This window comes from Schistocerca gregaria, chromosome 7 (assembly GCF_023897955.1).
Source record: "Schistocerca gregaria isolate iqSchGreg1 chromosome 7, iqSchGreg1.2, whole genome shotgun sequence".
Lineage (NCBI taxonomy): Eukaryota > Metazoa > Arthropoda > Insecta > Orthoptera > Acrididae > Schistocerca > Schistocerca gregaria.
This window is the reverse complement of record NC_064926.1, coordinates 108,134,934-108,145,420: the sequence shown is the minus strand read 5'-3', so window position 1 is coordinate 108,145,420 and position 10,487 is coordinate 108,134,934.

Below are 10,487 nucleotides of genomic sequence, written 5' to 3'. Positions count from 1 at the left end.
ACATCGTGGACGATATCCTAAAAAAGAAAATTGCAAGAACTACCACGCTCTACACCGCATGCACTAAAATTAACAAAAAAAAACGTTTTTCTATTCCTTTCATAGGACCCATTTCCTATCTGCTTCGCAACATATACAACTGCAATGTTTCCTTCTCTACTAATAATAATCTAAAGAGAAACTTCATTCATAATTTGAAATCCATTCGCTCTCCTACAGAAAGTTCTGGCGTTTATAAGATCATCTGCGATACCTGCTCCCATTATATAGGACAAACTGGAGGTGCTTTCACCATCAGATATAAAGAACATCTTTTGAGAAAGAACGGCACTAGTCCCCTTAATTCATCCTTTGCCGATCATCCCTTAATTACTGGACACGTGCCTAAAGCCATAGGTGATAACAATATTCTGCATACCGAAAACATGTTAGAAGAAGGTTAGATGTTTAGAGGAATTGGAGATGTTCAAACATCTCTCTCGTCATGATGGCCTCATTCTCAACGAACAGCTGCAGCTGCGAAATAAAAACTTTTTCGACTGTATAAAGTAGTTGCTTGATCTTTGATTCAGATTTCCTCATTCAATTTACCGAAATGTTGTTTCCTGTTACATCTTTGCTGTGTTTCTTGTATGTAATAACTAACGGTTTTTTTACGTTACAAATTGTATCTCTTTTTAAAGCAGATAAATACGTAACTTCATCCTATTATTATCAGTGCTTTCGTTATGCCTGAATCAGCTGCATCGCAATTTCATGTGTCTAATTTTGAATGTGCAGTAGCCTAGTTGTTTCTGCGGCTACTAGATGACGCTCGTAGTAACACCATGTTTACTTGCCCACACTTTATAACGTGGACACCTCAGTCTTGTTGCAACCCTTGTTCACTAAAGTACGAGCAGCCCTTTGCGGCTCGCCATCTTACTTACAACTATTCATGACGTCGCCTTTCTGCCTTAGATATTTTTTAATATGTGACTTGTAAGTACTGCATCTTTTTTCCAGTCAGTGCAAACTTTATTTTTTTTAATGTATTATACACTTAATATGTTTTAGAACAGTTAGTCTAATTCTACAGACGATGCTCATAGTAGCGTCGAAACCTGGTCAATTTTGACTTAATATTTGTGACCGAGGGCTTATTTGCTCTAAAATAAAAATCTTAACCGTTTCATTGACAATTTGGAAAGTGCAGAGCGTGTTGCTGCCAATGAGGACAGACACGTAATAATAGAAATAGTAATAACACTAATAGTAGTTTTAAGAATGAGCAGAATGCAATGTAAACATCCGAACAGTAGGTGTTCGTCATCCTAAGAAAGGTAGGAAATGGAGGAATAATAACCATAACCAACAATGGCAACCTGATGGTAGTAATTTTGTTCGTAACGAAAAAAATGATTCAAATGGCTCTGAGCACCGTGGGACTTAACATCCGAGGTCATCAGTCCCCTGGAACTTAGAAGTACTTAAACCTAGCTAACCTAAGGACATCACACACGTCCATGCCCGAGGCAGGATTCAAACCTGCGACCGTAGCGCGGTTCCAGACTGAAGGGCCTAGAACACTGGCTGGCTGTTCGTAACGAAAATGTGCAGGTAAACCATAGTGTTGAAAGTAATGCTGTTCCAGTTGACCATAATGACAATAAGGGAAACAATAGTTGGCAGAGGCAGGAAAACTAGTTCCCGTCTATGAGGACACCGGCGCTCACCAGGCGGTTACTTTTCCTAAGCCCCTAATTACAGCAGTTGGTAAGACAGATCAAATGTTCAAATGTGTGTGAAATCTTATGGGACTTAATTGCTAATGTCATCAGTTCTTAAGCTTACACACCCATGCCCGAAAGAGGACTCCAACCTCCGCCGGGACCAGCCGCACAGTCCATCACTGCAGCGCCCCAGACCGCTTGGCTAATCCCGCGCTGCAGACAGATCAAAATACGCAAACCGAGCATTCGGATGATGAGTCGGTAGGTCGGTAGTATACAATGATACAGCAGAAATATTAAACCACTCACAGTATTTAGTTGATACCGTGTTAGAGACGCTTTCTAAGTGGGAAGAGCAAGAGAAGGCGCAGCAACGTAATGTTAAGGAAGAGCTACAAAGTACTGAATTGTCAGGTGAAGAAGCAGAAGAAATTCATGCTTATATCTACGATGAGAATAATGTGCTCTTATCTAAAGTGCCTGTGCAGGATGTTGACACAGTGCTAATAGATTTAGGGCAGGAGGTAAGTGAAAATGCAGAGGGTAACCTGTTGTGGGTCGATAAAGCCAGTGGCTGTGATCCGTCGTCACTTGAGAAGGAACCCAACGATTATAATGGAAGTGGTTTGGCTCTAACTAGTGTTATGCCCGGTTTGGAGGCGCAGAGTTGCTCCGACCAAAATTATTTGGGTCACGTTCAGCAAACTAAATGTAATGAAGTCGTGCAGTGTTTTGATTTGAACGTAGTAGACCGACTGCAAAAGGCTGCTGAAAATGTGGTTCAGGAAACCCCTACATACCTTGACCTAAAAGTAATGAAGACAGATCTCGATCACTTTAGCTGGAGACAAATCCAAAAGGAACTGTTCGATGAATTTGAGCAACCGCCTGTACAACTTAGAATAAGCCACCCTATAATACTAGTAAATATATTAGGTATCAATGTACGTTGTCTCTTAGACAGTGGCAGTGAGGTGAGTGCGTTGTCTCAGTCCTTCTTTGATGCATTACCTAGTAAAGATAAGCTTACAGTAATGAGGGTATCAAGACTGAGAATAACTGGTGCTGCTGGCAAGGTATCAAAAACGGTAAAGCAAGAAGCTTTGCTGCCCTTTAATATTAATGGTAATGTAATTGATCATCCATGCTTAATAGTAAACAATCTCAGTATCGAGGTTCTAATTGGCATAGATTTCTTGTCAAAGTATCAGGGTGTTGTTGACTTTGAAAGAAGCCAGTTAAAAATGGTCTTGCCAATAACCGGAGTAATTAAAGTAGCATTTATTGACAAACACATACGAACTAATGATGAGACTTGGGAGCTGCCTATACGAGTTCTGAAAAATAGAAGGTTTTGGGACGAAGATGTTGATCTTAGTAAAGGTAGGTTGCACACAGCAGAAACAGAAACAACGAAATTCATGTTCGTATACCAAGGGCCTTTCAGGATTATGGGAAAACCGCATGCAAATGCGTATACACTGGAGTACCCGAAGAGTAAAAAAGTATTAGGTCTCAAAAACGTGATCGACCTAAAGAAATTCATAAGCCAATGAATTCTGTAGGGAGGAGGTTGTTCTGTAACCTCTACGCAGTGTGGCAGCTGTGCAGTCCGAGCTGTGTGAGATCTTCTTTCCCCATTTCACGTCTCACTCATTCTTCACCTTTTCTATCCACCAAAGTTTCGATTTCTTCTTATCCACCGACTAGTGAAGAAACTACTGGATGACTAACATAATAGTTACAAGTAAACAATAGAGAGGTATGAAGTAATGAAGGCCTAAATGTATCAGAGTAACATGTATATATACAGCACATTTTAGGAAGAACCTTGGTAATGTTATCTTCTTCTTCTTCTTCTTGCGTTACAGCCTCTGTAGGACCACGGGTAGCGCCTTTGTGGACTGCATTTCTCTCTTCTTCTCCCAGAACCTCTTCATTCTTTCTCTTCTTCTCTCCCGCTCTTCTTCCGAGATCTTCAGTTTCCGTTTCCCTTGGCGGCTCCACTGGTGACATTCTAATCTTTTCCTTCATTCTTCTCTGTCAGTGATCTCCGGCATATTTGTCGGCGTATATTTGTTCCTCCATTTTTCCTTTCCTCCTACCTTGATCCCCAATTCCAACCAGTCCATCCGAAGTTCAACAACCCACTTGGTTCCTGTCTCTCCCCTTGTCCTGCCTGTTGTTTGCCACACTCTCTCCGTCATTCTGTCCATACTCATCCTAACTACATGCCCAGCAAACCTTGCCCTTTTGAGTCTGATTTCCCCGGATATTGTTCTCATGTTACGGTAGAATTCTTCCGTAGGTCTTCCCATCCACCTCTCCCCACCTCTTTTGGGACCTAGTATATCTCTCTCGTCATGCAGAGGGCTGACCTCATCTTTTTTATCCTCTCTGTTATTCCCTCCGTGATCCTGTTCCTTCCTGTTATAAATTCTCCCAGGTATTTAAATTTGTCCACCATTTGCTCAGTGCCTTCCGGTGTTTCCCAGTCTGCAGTGGTATTTAATGTCTTTGTCTTGTTATAAGCGATCCTCAGTACCATCTTTCTGGCTACCTTACTTAAGTTGTCGAGTTGTGTCTTTACGTCTTCTTCCGTCTCACTTACTATTGCTATGTCTTCTGCAAAGGCTAGAGAGTCCACCTGAGGCCTGTTGTCCTTTTTGTCCTCAACATGGGTCTTTGGTATTCCCATTTCCTCGTTTATTGCTCTCCACTACCTGATCACTTCGTCCAGTGCTGTACTGAACAACAATGGTGACAATCCATCTCTCTGTTTAACACCTGCCTTGATCTCAAATTCTTCTGACAGTGCTCCTCTGAATCTCACCCTTGCTTTTGCGTCTGTCAGAATTTCTTTTATGAGTTCTTGTGTAGTTCTATCAAGTCCTCTGTTCTTCAGGGTCCTAACAAAAGTCTGTCTGTCGATCGAGTCATATTCCGTTATGAAATCCACGAAGGTTATTACTGTATTTTTGTTTTTTAAGGCCCTATATTCTATAAGTTGCTTCAGGACAAATATCTGTTCTACACAAACCCTTCCCTTCCTGAATCCCGTTTGGTAGTCGCCAACTGTACTTTCTACCTGTTCTTCTACTCTCTTGAGCAATAGTTTTGACAACACCTTGTATCCGACCTCTAGTACCGATATTCCTCTGTAGTTGTTTGCATCTCTCTTTTCCCCCTTCTTGTGTATTGGTACTACAATTGCATTCTTCCATCCTCCTGGCAACTTCTTTGTTCTACAGATCTGGTGAATTATGTTGGTCATATTGTCCATGGCTTTGCTGCCTCCCCACATTATCATCTCGGCTGCTATACCATCTTCTCCAGTTGCCTTATTATTCTTCAGATTGCTTATGGCATGTGCGACTTCATCATTGGTTGGAGGGCGTGGCTCTCTCTCTTCTATGTCAGTTCCCAGTTCCAGCTCTTCTTCAGCTGGTTCACAATTCAGCAGGTCGTGAGAGTGCTCTGCAAAAATCCGACAGTTCTCCTTCGCACTGACAACCAGCTCCCCTTTCTTACCTCTTTTAAACAGTTCTCTACCCTTGTATCCAATCAGACTCTTTTTGAATTTCCCGAAAAAGTGTCTGCTGTTGTTTTTCCTGAAGTTGGTCTCTATCTCGTCCAGTTCCTGCTTCATCTTCTGTCTTCTGGTCCATCTTATTGTTCGGGCCGCTTCCTTTCTTGCTCCTAAGAAAACTTCCCATTTTCCCGGGTCCTTCTTGCTGCTCCAGTCTCTCCAGGCTTTCCTGCGTCTCTACCGCTTCCTCACATTCCTTGTTCCACCACCAGTGCTTCCGTTTCTTTTCAACCTGTTTCGCCATATTTCGATTCATGTTGTAGCATTCACTGAATGATTCAATTCCTTCTTCATATCTGGATCGATTGTGTCTTAATTTGTCTCTGTCTACCTTTATGTTTTCTGTTCTTCTATTCGTCTGTGGCAGTCGGTCCCTGTTTGGAATCCTAAGGCACTTAACTTCTGTAAGATAGTGATCCGATTCTATTCTTGTGTTCTTCCTGACCTTTGTGTTCATGATCTCTTTAGCATTTGTCCAGCTGATTGCTATGTGGTCAATTTGGAATTCCCTAAGGCCGGTGCATGGGTTTGCCCATGTCTTTTTCTTATACGGTTTGGCCCTGAAGTGTACTGTCATCAATCTCATTTTGTGTTCTCGACACAGTTCAATCAGTCTTTCTCCATTTTTGTTTGTCCGCTGGTGTGCAGGGTACTCGCTCACTACTCCTTTATGTTGCTTCTCTCTCCCAAGCTGTGTATTATAATCTCCTACGAGTATCTTTACATGTCTATATGGTATGTTTTTCAGTGCATCATACAGCTCTTCCCAGAAACTATCTGGAACTTTCTTGTCTTTCCTGTTCTTGTCATTTGTAGGTGCATGTCCATTTATTATTGTATACTTTTCGTTCCTTGCTTGAAAAGTCAGTGTTGATATCCTTTCTGACCTGTTCTTCATTTCAGTTATGGCATCCTCGTATCACTTGTCTACTATGAACCCTGTACCAAAGCATCTAGGTGCATGTCTTTCCTTTCCCACTTTAACTCCTGGTTTCCCCTTTAGTATTATGAAGCCTTCTGACTCCACTGTGTCTTCGTCAGTGTATCTTGTTTCTTTCATCGCTAGTATTCCAATGCTTGTCTCTTTCATCTCATCTGTTACCTGTTTAAGTACACGAGTCTTAATCATTGCCTGTACATTTATGGTTCCAATTCTGAAAGTCTTTTCAGATTTAATCTTCTTTGAGGTTCGTGGGAGCTCCGACTCTTCCCTTATACACTTTTTGGCAGGTCCCACAGAATCCGAATGCCTGATTGCGTCAACCTTGGTCAATGGAGGATTGTCCCCCTGGGGTAATCTCGATTCCATAGTGTGATCCATTCCATGAGCTAAAATTTTTTTTTTTGATGGAATGGCTCATGTCCGTCCAGTTATACGACTGAAGTTGTTAGCCCCAGAAGATGTGTTCAGACCGCCCCTGACACTGGGACACAGACGACTTTGGTAGCCGCCTCAAACATGGAGTACAGCCGCTACCTGATATGTTTCAGTGGTTCTTCCACTCTCTCTGCCGTTGGGCAGCGACGTTCCTCTTCCGCCTTCGAGACCGTTGGCCGGGCTTCGCCTGTAACCCTAGGTAGGGGCTCTAAGTGGGTGCTACCATCCGGAGCGAGATGGACTCAGGTTTTTTTATGAGGTTGTTACTCCTCCCCCTTCTCCTTCCCCAAGACTTGCGAGATGGGACACCGGGCTTGGGACCGGCAATGGCTATAAAACTATAGCTGTAGCGTCTCTCCAAAGGGCAAGTTCAGAGCTCATCTATTGCGTGCAGTACAACTAAAATAATTCTCTCGCCAAAAATAGTTAACCTAGCCATATTAGAATTTTATTATAGGCCTAGATTCTTACCTGTGTGCTGATTGCACAGTTAATTCAAGAGCTTCATCGGTCTTCAGAGAATGAAGCAATTAATTATTGAATAAATTGGTGTTTTGCTAGCCCAGCGACTAGTCAGTAAGGCAAATGTTGTCGGTTGCGCCTTCGGCGGTCCACACCGCGGCTATATAAATAAGAGCATGCGAGATAGAGTACGGCCCCAGTTCTCTTCTAGATTCGTATCAGCGCGCACTCCGTGCCGGAAGCCGCATCGCGTTTGTGCAGTTGCCAGGAACAGCCTTGGATGCCGTATTACGTAACTCGATATGCACTTAACGATGAGTTCGCATTGGGGTAAAGAGTAAATAGCGGAACGACTCCAGTGATTTAGTCTCAGTTTGCGTATGTCGTATTTTCACGTGTCGCCGCAGGACAGACCTTCTATCATTACTAGCATTCACTTCGAACATTTACATCGATAACGACTATTGAACAGTTTCGTTATCTAGGGATAATAGGATCCCCACAATAGACTCTGAACAGTTCTGATAGTACAATAGCTGATATGGGGAACCATTTGTCTGTAATTTGACATTTTATCGTTTTCAGAATATAGTGAAAATTATTATAATAAACTGCATTTTCTGTGAATCCCAGACATCGTCCTAAATCCTCAGAATACTGAATTTCAGTAATCAATAACTTTATTCTCCATCAGATTGGGCACAGTGAACTCTAATTACGGGCATCACGTTTTTGCATATCAATTTCTGGTTGCCAACATTGTTCTTAGAGAGCGTGCGTTGAGAACGGCAATACAATAAAAATATAAAATAACTTCTTTTCTACCTGCCGCCCCACAGAACGATCTTGCGCAGTAGTTTATTAAAATAAGTGCGGAGTCAGGCGTGTGTGCGATCCCCTGATTTGAGTCGACAACGATTGTCCTACATCTTTCCAGATTAACGACTTTCGTTCTGCCAGAGAGGGGAAAAAAGGGAAACGAAACCCCGGGAGCAGGTCATGAAGACCACGCGATAATCGACGGAGATCCGTTTCATCCTGAGTCATTCATCATCGGATGGAGTTTGGATGGCACAGGTCAGCACGCCACATTCCCCGCCGTTGCCGACGTTCGACATCGGAGGCGCTACTTCTCGGTCAGGTAGCTCCTCAATCGGCATCACGAGGCTAAGTACATCCCGCCAGAGACCTCTCGCCAAGGAAAAATCTCTTACAGTACCAGGAACCGAATTCGGATTCCCCGCATGAGGGTCCGTCGCGCTGGCCACGTTTTCTTTTTTTTTTTTTTTAAAAAAAAGAAAAACCATTAGGCTACGGAAGCAGACTCGGCCTGGCGACTAAAGTATGAAGTATATTTGTTCCTCATCATTGGACAACTTGCTTCCGGAGAGATCTGAATTTATTCAAAAGGCGAGGGATTCACAATGAAAATTCCTATTTTATTCTCGATGGAGCTCACAAAATACGTATGTATTCTCGTTCCTGATAAAGTTCAGATTATTGACTACGACGGTGACTGTGCTAAAAGAGGACAGCCAAGTTCTATTTATTTTCAGCGGCGATATCTGCCGTGCCTGCACATCTGCAGCACGCATGCCGTGACCTTGACAGCGCAGTTATCGCACGCAGTAGTGCTCCGTCATCAGCTACGCTGGCGCGCCTCCAATCAAAGGACGCTGTGTACAAGAAGCGTGACGACTGCAAAACTCACTTTTGCATGACGCAAGAGCACGTAACATATTTTGCAAAGAAACTAATGTCGCAGTTCGACGTATTGTAGATATGCAGAGAAATGTTAACACCCGGGAAAGAAAAATCGGGTGTACTGAGTTCATTTTTAATTTTACTTGTTTCTAAAATAGCGACGTAGTATTTATTTCCCACTTGCAGTGTAAAGAGTTCTAATCCACCACCACGTCTGTAATGGTTGTGGTGTTGGGCTGATGCCTCGTAGTGTCCGCTTGATCTCCCTAAATCGGTTAAGGCTAGTGGCGCGATGAGTCCTTTGTAAAATGCCGACTTCGCTTCTCACCCTTCACCCATCTGCGTTTATGCCTTCTCTGTCTAACTACCCCGTCGTTAATATCTAATTTTCCTTCCTTGCTTAAGTCATCTTTTTCCTTCCTTGCTTAAGTCATCTCCGATTCTCAAATGTCCATCGTGGAATCAAGTCGGTCCTCCTGACAATAGCCGGCGACATGTTACGTGTGTCTACAATTGTTGCACATTGTCTCAGTACCGTATTCAGATTCTATTGCCTCCTAAATAAAATACGGCAAGGGGAACTAAATTAACGAAGGGAATTTTGACCTTAAAGTGAATTGTTACAGGATTATTGCCTACAACCGTACGGTCACTACCACGAAAGCGACAGATAAAATCGCAACTAGAGAAGACGTTGACGGAGCAGCGTAAACTTAATGCTCAGTTTTATTTTTAATATCAGGTCACTCGACATGATCCAGACAGTCGCCGTCAAGTACATGTGTATTATGCCAACTACATGTTTATAGTGCCGGAAGGTAGTAGGATGTTTATTGTGCCGATAACATAGATGACACATAACAATGATTTCCTTAACACATTTCTCATACTCTTTGAGAGTTGCTTTCCATTAGAACGTTCTAAACGGGGTACTAGCAGCAATGGACAGTCCGGATGGTTGATTAGTGGTATAAGAATATCATGTAGAACAAAACGAGAATTATATCAAAATGTTGGAATCACTGACAATCAAGCTACAGTAGCCCATTAGAAACAGTACTGTAAGGTGCTTAAAAATGTTATTAGGGTCGTAAAGAGTATGTGGTACGCAAAAAGAATAGCTAACTCACAGGACAAAATTAAAATCACATGGTCACTTGTGAAGTAAGTGTGTGGTCAGCAGCACAAGGTCGACGGTATAAAGTCTGTTCGCAGTAAAAATATTTCTGTAACTGATAAATCAGATATATGTTCAGCATTTAACAATCATTTTCTGAGCATTGCTGGTGAATTAAATAAAAATTTAGTTTCTACATGGAATCATATAACTCTCTTTGCGAAAACCTTTTCGAGACTGATGTCTGAAATACTCCTCTGTGATAGAGACAAGGGGTAGACTGAGTCAATAATTAAATCACTTAAGACGAAGGACTCTCATGGGTATGATGGAGTGCCTAGCACAATATTAAAGTACTGTACTGCACATCTTAGCCCTTTACTTAGCCATATCTATAATTTTTCCTTTACGAATGGTCAGTTTCCCGAACCATTGAAGTACTCAGTAGTAAAGCCGCTTTATAAAAAGGCAAAACGGGATAATGTAGACAATTGTAGGCCTATTTCTATGCCGTCAGTGTGTGCT